The 9,623-nt window shown below is 32.3% G+C and overlaps 1 pseudogene; it reads left to right on the forward strand.

Moving 5' to 3' along the window:
- The first annotated feature begins 7,494 nt into the window (after positions 1-7,494).
- LOC123860554 (small nucleolar RNA U3) lies at positions 7,495-7,570 on the forward strand (annotated as a pseudogene).
- Positions 7,571-9,623: the final 2,053 nt, after the last annotated feature.

Below are 9,623 nucleotides of genomic sequence, written 5' to 3' on the forward strand. Positions count from 1 at the left end.
AGCCAGTTTGCAACCAACGTACCTGGATCAGGATTTAAAGAGTAAATTGTCTCCAGAGTTGGAATGGATGTGGTCGGGTTGAAATTCTGCTCCGGCATGACAAGGAAAAACCAGCTGATTTTTGGGTCTCCACCTTTGTCTCTGAGTCCTAATGTGGCTCCCCCCTCCCCCCAGGTTTGCTAATTAAAATAAAATTTTAAATAAATAAAAAATAATAAAAAATAAATAAAATTAATCTTTGCATTATTTAGTCTATGCATATTCATTTTGGTTTTAGAATTTAAAAAAATTGAAATTTCATTATTGTAGGAATGTTATGATTTTATTATAAAATTGCAGTAATGTAACTTGTAGAGTACCAAAAGTGCACATCAGACTGAAACCAAATGCATTTATTAATCATTGGTTCCTTTAGTTAGCCTCCCAGCATCTAATTTTTCTGATACATAAGCTTTAAACATATAGGTGATATTTTTAAATTAATGAAAAATTCTGTAGGTTTAATTTTATGGACTGATAATCTAAAGATAGATCAATATGTCTTTTTCATGGTCAAAATATTGGTCTGGCAATTTAGGTCTGAAAGCAGTTATTACATTTTGATACAAAGAGAATTCACTGGTTCAGGTTGTACCAAGGGAAAAAAGAGGGTAGAGGCAAGGAACAGTGAAAGGAAAAAAGAGAAGAAGGAAATGAGAGAGACCAGAATGAAGATATGATTTCACAGTTTACACTAATCTGTTAGAGATTTTTGACACAAACTTACCCATGGAAATATGCTATCTAGATCAAACTTAGGTGCTAATAGTTCCAGTATTACTCAACCTTCTATACCAGTGCCATGTAGCAGTAGAAGCTCAACTTTATTTGAAAACAATCTGAATATTGTACCAATAGATTATGAGGATAAGACAGTAGACTTTGGCAATTAATGTATTAGTGAATGGAACAATGGCTCCCCGTGGACACTAGACAGAAGGGACACATAGATACATAGCACATTTCAGCAATGACAATAAACCAATGGTCATCTGTTCATATAGCATGGAAAGAAGTGGATAATTTATAATCTCAAAAATAGGTTAAAATGTATATATATATATATGTATCTAGGGAGGTATGTATATTTTTACTGATTTGTAAATATAGAAAAATAATCTAAAAATAATGTGAGGGTACCAATTTCTTCCTAACCTAAGTAGATTTATTTATAAATGTATCAATATTGGCCCCAAACAGACTGGTTCTCATGTCAGCAGCTGACTTCATTAATGTGGAACTTTTTAAGAAGTAGTGAAATGCTTGCTTGTGTTCTAAAAATAAAGTTTAAGAAGTTGCATTTTTCAACTATTTTTTTGTGCGAGTGCTGTTAACTGTGCTGAGACTTCCCTCTTCTTAATGGGGGGTAAAAAAGAAAAGACCAGTGTGTGAGGGAGAAAAATGAAATCACAAAAATTGTAGAGTATAAACTCTATCCTTTACTCTCCACAAGTTGTGCTATGCTCCAATTTGAATAAGGCGGGGAATCTACAAATCATACTTAATTATTAATTTAGCTACCTGTCTTCCTCATAATTTAAGGATCCTTGGTTAGAAGATAATATAGATATTCCCTGAGCATTTAAAAATCGAAACTATTCATACTGAAAATGGGATTAAAATGGCCAACCTAGAACATACATATTGCCTAAATTTAAGCTATTCAACAAGCTGTGTCAAGTTAGCTTTTCTAATTTTTTGTGGTTTCTCTTTCCCATTTTCCACCCCTTACTCCTCTCAGCTCACTTCTCATTCAGAATTCATACCATGTTTATAATACAGATATCATAATGAAAGTAAAGGCAAGATTCAACCAAAATGCCTAGTATTAAAAAAATGAACTCTTTAGTACCCAGTCTTCTCAATTATTAATAATTTCAAATCATTATAAAAAGAAAATATAAGAAGGAGAAAACAAATCCTTTATAAAATACTGTTAACATTTGCTACATCTACTTCCAGGTTTGTTTCTTTGTTTTCTGATTGTGTTCAAACAAGATATACTGAAGAAAACGCTTTGTAGGGGGTGGTTGGCTTAAATAACCACTTTTGTCTGAAAATCACCCTCTCACAGGACTGGTAAAGACCACCATATTTGTATTACTTAGTCTGCCACACTCTCTGGCCATGATTTATGATAGGATTGGTCATCTGCTGAAAGTAAGGTTAGTGACTCATGTTTTGGTGATTTGAAATTATGAGTGAGGGATTCTAGGTTCTTCTGAACATTTTTTAACTTGTAGTTATTTAAATGTGGCCTGCTGTCTTTTACCATATACTCACAATAACCAAACTGTTCAAACTGCTGAAAAATGAGTAAATCAGCTATGGATAGGGGAGGGAAACTTTTAGATTAGATCCCAAGAGAAAGAAATGAAAGAGTGGCTTTCTGAACTCAAGAACATGTTCCCATTCTTCATTTACATCTTTTGGGAGATTACAATACTTTCTTACATGTAGTTTAGTAAACTGTTCATTAGAAGTTTCATTTTCTTGCTTAGAGTGTCTCAAATTTGTTTCTTTACTTGGAACAAACAAATCTGAAATGAGATACAGTTTACTTTGTAACTTGCTTTTATTCAGCTTTAAAATGTAAGTATTGTTGGTGCTAGGGAAAACTAATATCCCTGAATTGATGTGTAAACTCTATCTTTGAAAATACAAGGAAAAAAAAATTCATAGCAAGAAACCAGTCTTTGCAAATATTTTCATATACTAATACACATAATTAAGAAAATGGTATTAATTACACATAAGCACACAAAATAATAATTTGCCAATAATAGATGTATGAACAGAAGTCTAACTGTAGGCTTTATTAGAATTTCTGCTTAAGGACTTATTTCAATGTAAATGTATTCAGATCTTGGCTAAGCTAAACAAAACAAAGGATAATGTTTTAGCCTATTTATTCATAAAACAGGTTGATTTCATGTGTTTGTTTTAAGAGGTTAATCATGGCATTATCAAGGGGAAAATTTTCCAATTAGATAGTCAAGGTGATAATCCAGGAAGAGCAAGATTATTTGACCTCAAATTATATCTCACCTTCCTGAGATGTCTGCATGTACTTGAGATGGAGCCACCAGGAAGAAGCATTTTCCAACTGAGCTGATGCATCTTGTGATGGCTAGTCAGAAAAGGATTTCAAATAGTTTCAATCTGGTAACTTAATTGTTTCTTGCCCAACACTCTTTATTCAATGTATTAAAACAATATAAACAGCTGGGGGTGGGGGAGTGACAATATGCACAAGTTGAGCCATGGAAAACTATTATACACTTTCTATAAATAAGGCTATAAATACTGCCTCCTTAAGGTGACATAAAATGTTATGACTTTCTCTGAAGAAAGTTTGTACCAATTTGCTTTCAATGAATATTTTATGAAATGGCTATTGCACTTCATTCTATGAAACCTGCTTGAGTGCCTCAATCTATTAGGTTTCATTATAATTCATTTTATTACAATAATGTGTTATAATGTGTTATTACTTTATCTTAGAAATTTCATTTATTACAAATGAGAATAAATGTGTTTCCATGCTTATTGCCTGAAACATACTGGAGGCCCAGTAGATATATCCTGAGTAGATGGATTGATTACTAGACCAGGACAAGACTGGATGAATGGATAATTATTTATTATTATTTTACCTCTACTTTTCAAAATCACCTGCTCAGGTACTTTTATTTCTGTACTTAGATTTTTTAATTAATTAATTTAAAAAGTATCTTAGATATAGCATGTGACTTTTAATTGCATTTATATTTATACTTTATGGAATTTTAAAATATTTTCTCATTACCTCTAATCTTTTTTTAATTATTATTACTTTGTTTTTATACTTGAAATGTCCTGCCTTCACTGAGACTGGTTATAACCTAAACTTTTTTTTTTATATTTAAATCATTAACTTACCTCAATTTACATTATTAATGAATCAAGTTACTTATGACTCTATTTGGCCACAATGAAAATAATAGTTAAATAAATGAACTTCCCATAATTCATAGATTTGAATAACCACTTTAGCTAATATGTTAATCTTTTGGAGATTCCTAGCTTATTAGGAAGAATTTCTTTATTTTTCCTATTTCCTAAATAAATTTATTTTATAAGGCAATGTGTAAAAGCTTCAGAATTCCAAAGGACAGACATCAAAACATCAAACAGGATTTTTAACCAATTTCATTTTAAAAAGAAAGTAATTTTAAAAAGTAAGTTAGACATTACTCTTCTTAATTTTTCAGGCCTATTTTGGTAAATTTTTTCTTTCTTTCAGAACCTCAAAAGTAAAGACTAATCTGTCTTAGGAGAAACAGATGGAGAAAAGCTCATCCATACACAAGCTCCCAGAACACTCTTTTTCCAGGGTGAAATGACATGGTCAATTGCCTCAATAAGCAAGATGATTGACAACAACAACATTCAACTCAAATTTCTTATTTGGGGTATGAGTTTCAGGCCTCCTTATTGCTCCAGTAAAAAAATTTATTTTTGTAAAATCTATGCATAATCTCTTAAATTGTAAAGCAAGACTGAATCATCTTCAGAATGGGCCTGTAACAGCTGGAACATTAAGGAGTCTTTTATTCTGGGCCTGTGACAAACACAAACATCATAATTCCCATGACTCCAGAGTAGCTTCCATCCACATCAAATAAACACGTTTTATTTTTTTTTAAATCTCCAGTTAACTTATGAGCTATTGAAGTAAAAATATACTTGGTGATTTGAAGCTGAAATTTTCCTATATATGCTCCACATTTTACATGTGTTTTTTCTGAAATTTTCAATTTATATAACCATTGCTCTTTTTATTGGAGTATTTTGATAATGACAATTAAGTGTCCTTAATTGTCATTAAGTGGCAAAAGAAGGGTTGTCACCTTGTCAGCAACGTATTTCACAGCTGTATAACTCAAATCAGGCTGCAGTTTACAGGTGGTTACTGCATAACTGCAAATACCCATAGATTCTCTTTTTAAAAAGACTGGTTGTGTCTTTTTTTCCACTAATGACAACAAACAACCTCCTGGGGAGCTTCCCATTGTTTTTTTCTCTCAGTAACTTTGATCTTTGTCCTTTATTTCTTTCTGAGTCATTTATGCAACTGATAGTGACATATTACCTTACCCTTGCACAATCAATAATAAGGTGGTTTAACACTGGCTCTTCATGTACAAATTAACTTTCAGCAAATTTAGCCAGGATGTAAGAGATGGAAAGACCACCTAAAATACAGAATGACCTTGAATTTTTACATTTGATGTTGCAACAGAATAATCCTAATATTACTATAAAGAAGTTGTATTTATATTTCTTTACTAGGTAAAGAAACATATTCTCAGAGTTAATACCCAAGGTGACACAACAGATAATTATCAGGTATTACACCCAAGGTTTCCCATATAGTATGATCTTGCTTTAAAATTATGGTATCGTAAGGCACAATATGGTTCTGTAATATGTTTTTGCATTTTCATTTTGGTAATCTAATTCTTTTGGTTAAAGTCTCTGTAGTACTATTATTTTCCCTAGATATCTCTTTATTTTCTTCTCACTGTTTTGATATGACTGTTTTGTATTAATAAGGAACCTGAGTTCATAAATTGCTTTAAGTTCATAAGGATGTAAAGTTCTTAGTAAATTGCCTAGAAGAAGGGTCTCAGCATGTGAGCAGATGGAGCAAACTTTGAGTGATACGTCCATGGTAGCAAGCACCAGCAATTACAATGAGCAACTACTATCTAAGTTGTACATTATGCTAACATACAGAATATGGCTAAATTTCTCCTGAAAGGAAGGTCCACAAGGAAATTTGTGCATGTGTTAGAACACTTGACTTAAGATACCTATAAAAGCAGAGCATGTGTGTGTGTGTTTAAATTAACATGCAGACAGAATCTAAACAGCCTTCCCTATGTTTACTGGCAGTAGTAAAGCCACAAAATGCACTAAAATAAAGAATAGGATTTCAGGCAACAATAAGTTGATGTGATGCTATAAACAGTTATTTATGACAAAAGCAATTCAGAAGAATCTTAAATCTCAAGGTGAAGTCTGTATATTAACTTGTATTGCTATGGTTTAAAAAAAAGGTATGATATTCCAAGCCTGAATATATGCCATTATATAGTAGTTTAAAGAATTAAAGAACATTTATTGCACTAGAGTTTTTTGTTTGATTTTTCCAATGTTTTGTCAAAGATGCCTCTTAAGTTGACATATCCTGTAAGTAGGAAATACCTTGCTTTTTTTTTTCCTTAATTATCTACATGGAAGTTTTCGAGGCTGGTCTAAAAAAGTTAGTGTCACTTTTAAAGCATGTACATTAAACTAATTTCTATTATTAAGATTTCAACTTTTATTTTAAGTTACAGTAAACTTTTTTTTTCCAGGTTTAATTAATTAATTAATTTATTTATTTTATTCTTATGTTAATCCCCATACATTACATCATTAGTTTTAGATGAAGTGTTCCATGATTCATTGTTTGTGCATAACACCCAGTGCTCCATGCAGAATACCCACCTCCATACCCACCACCAGGCTAACCCATCCTCCCATTCCCCTCCCCTCTAGAACCCTCAGTTTGTTTTTCAGAGTCCATCGTCTCTCATGGTTCGTCTACCCCTCCGATTTCCCCCGCTTCATTCTTCCCCTCCTGTTACCTTCTTCTTCTTTTTTTTTTTCTTAACATATATTGCATTATTTGTTTCAGAGGTACAGATCTGAGATTCAACAGTCTTACACAATTCACAGTGCTCACCATAGCACATACCCTCCCCAATGTCTCTCACCCAGCCACCCCATCCCTCTCACCCCACCCCCCACTCCAGCAACCCTCAGTTTGTTTCCTGCGATTAAGAATTCCTCATATCAGTGAGATCATATGATACATGTCTTTCTCTGTTTGACTTATTTCGCTCAACATAATACCCTCCAGTTCCATCCACGTCGTTGCAAATGGCAAGATCTCATTCCTTTTGATGGCTGCATAATATTCCATTGTATATATATACCACCTCTTCTTTATCCATTCATCTGTCGATGGATCTCTTGGCTCTTTCCACAGTTTGGCTATTGTGGACATTGCTGCTATGAACATCGGGGTGCACGTACCCCTTCGGATCCCTACTTTTGTATCTTTGGGGTAAATACCCAGTAGTGCAATTGCTGGGCCGTAGGGAAGCTCTATTTTCAACTTTTTGAGGAACCTCCATACTGTTTTCCAGAGTGGCTGCACCAGCTTGCATTCCCACCAACAGTGTAGGAGGGTTCCCCTTTCTCCGCATCCTCGCCAACATCTGTCTTTTGCTGACTTGTTAATTTTAGCCATTCTGACGGGTGTGAGGTGGTATCTCATTGAGGTTTTGATTTGAATTTCCCTGATGCCGAGCGATGTTGAGCACTTTTTCATGTGTCTGTTGGCCATTTGGATGTCTTCTTTGGACTATACTTTCAGGGATCATTTCTATAGTTTGTTACAGTAAACTTTCTAAGTAATGCAAATCATTCATTTGAATTCATTTTCCTGTCACAAAATAGATTAAATGTCTTATCTGAAACTGTGACATAATAGTAGGGGTTGTTCATTTTGGGATTATAAAATAGAATGGATTATGTTAGAGTTGATTCAGGCATGACGTTAAGGATTTTTGTACTAGAAGAACAAGTTGTAGGTAAGCTAATATTGGTCACACTATCTCCTGTAACTTTAGTAGAACTTCATGAAAATCTCAGTAAAGTTTAGAATCAATGTACAAGTAGTGAGGACTACAGATAATTTTTACATAACTTTTCATTTGCTTTCTTAGAAATGTATTTAATGTTTATTTTTGTCTGCAGTAAATTTAATTCTACCACTTGAACTGTTACCATATTTACAGAAATATGATATTCCTGTCTTGTCAGTGGGAGTTTAATACCTTTGTGTTATTATTTTATAACATTTTATGAGTGTTATTACCATTCATTATTAGTAGAGATCAATCTTGCTTTAGATTTACTGAAAATTAGTATTAAAAGCAAATGATTGTATATTTATTTATATTGCCATTATATTTTCAGATACGCATCTATAACAAAAGTAATTTTCTGCTACAAGTAATAAAAACTATATGTATGATAACTGCAAGGTATATTATGCCACTTCCAATGAACCCTATAAATATGTACACGTATAAATGCATTGAATTACTTATACATCAATATTTCAAATATATACATATAATACATATGTATGTATAAATAATGAAGTATTTTTGATGTCCTAGAACATAAAAGTTCTTAGGGAAATCTTTTGGATTTCATAATGCTCTAAAGCCTGAATAAGGAAGCCAAAGTTGATATATTCTTTGTCTCTCAAAACAATACAACTAAATAACTTTTCCATGATTTTGTAATCATTTTAATAGCTACATTTTATTTATAAATACTTCAAATTTTCAAGACTTTGGACCTTGTATATCTGACCTTCCCAAAAGCAAGTCCTGCTACTGCCTTTCTTAGTCACTACTCATGTGGTCTTTGCTTTAGAAATTTAGAAATGAGTATGTAATGGTTTGAAGAGTGAAATATGATGACTAGTTATTTAATAGGGAATTTAACTTCTTTAAGTTAAATTAAAAGTACCAAAAGTTGAAGATCAGCTATATGTTAAAATATACAATAAAATTAATTCATAGGTATCACTGACTCCATGAAAATAGAATATTTAAGACATTATTTTAAATCCAGCTAAACTCACTAACTGGAAACACTACATAGAGCTGAATTGTTCAGACAACTTAGGTCATCAACTTTATTGGACTTATTAAAATAGTCAATCAAAGGTTCAATTTAAACATTTTCATATGAAATGAGACTCTTTTCAACAAACTCATCCACTCTTTTTTTTATATCTTTATGTTTGTGGTAGAACAAAGGGAGAAGAGATATGTAAAGAAAAACAATATAGTTGGTTCTGAATTGCAATTGTAACGAAAGTTACAAAACTGTAAAAATGTATTAGAAATTATAAAATTGAACATTTTCAGTGGGTCAGTTTTATACTATATAAATTATACCTCAATAAAACTGTGAAAAGTGATCTAGGGGGAAAAAAAAAAGTAAAACAATATCCATCCTGACAGGCAAGAATATGTTAATGTTGGACTAACCAATGGAAAATAGTTACTGAGCAAAAGCTTTAAATTCTTTGAAATTCGGAACATTTCATTGGTTCAGTTGGTTAAGCGTCTGCCTTTGGCTCAGGTCATGATCCCAAGATTCTGGGATCTAGCCCCCAGTCAGGCTCTCTGCTCAGTGGGGAACCTGCTTTTCCCTCTCCCTCTGTCATTCACCCTGCTCCTGCTCTCTCTCTGTCAAATAAATAAATAAAATATTTTTAAAAATAATAAAAATAAGTAAATGAATTCTTTGAAATTCAAGGACTATAAACTAAGATCTTCTAAAGTTATTTTAATAAAAGCATTTGCATACTAACACTGGATATAATAATTATAAATTATTGTTACCTAATTATTAAAACACTGAGACTTCAGACTTTGAGCAGGTTCTTAACTAGTAATTTACTA

This window comes from Mirounga angustirostris, unplaced genomic scaffold (genome assembly GCF_029215605.1).
Source record: "Mirounga angustirostris isolate CCGP_5_RB_7025 unplaced genomic scaffold, mMirAng1.0.hap1 SCAF_4, whole genome shotgun sequence".
Classification (NCBI taxonomy): domain Eukaryota; kingdom Metazoa; phylum Chordata; class Mammalia; order Carnivora; family Phocidae; genus Mirounga; species Mirounga angustirostris.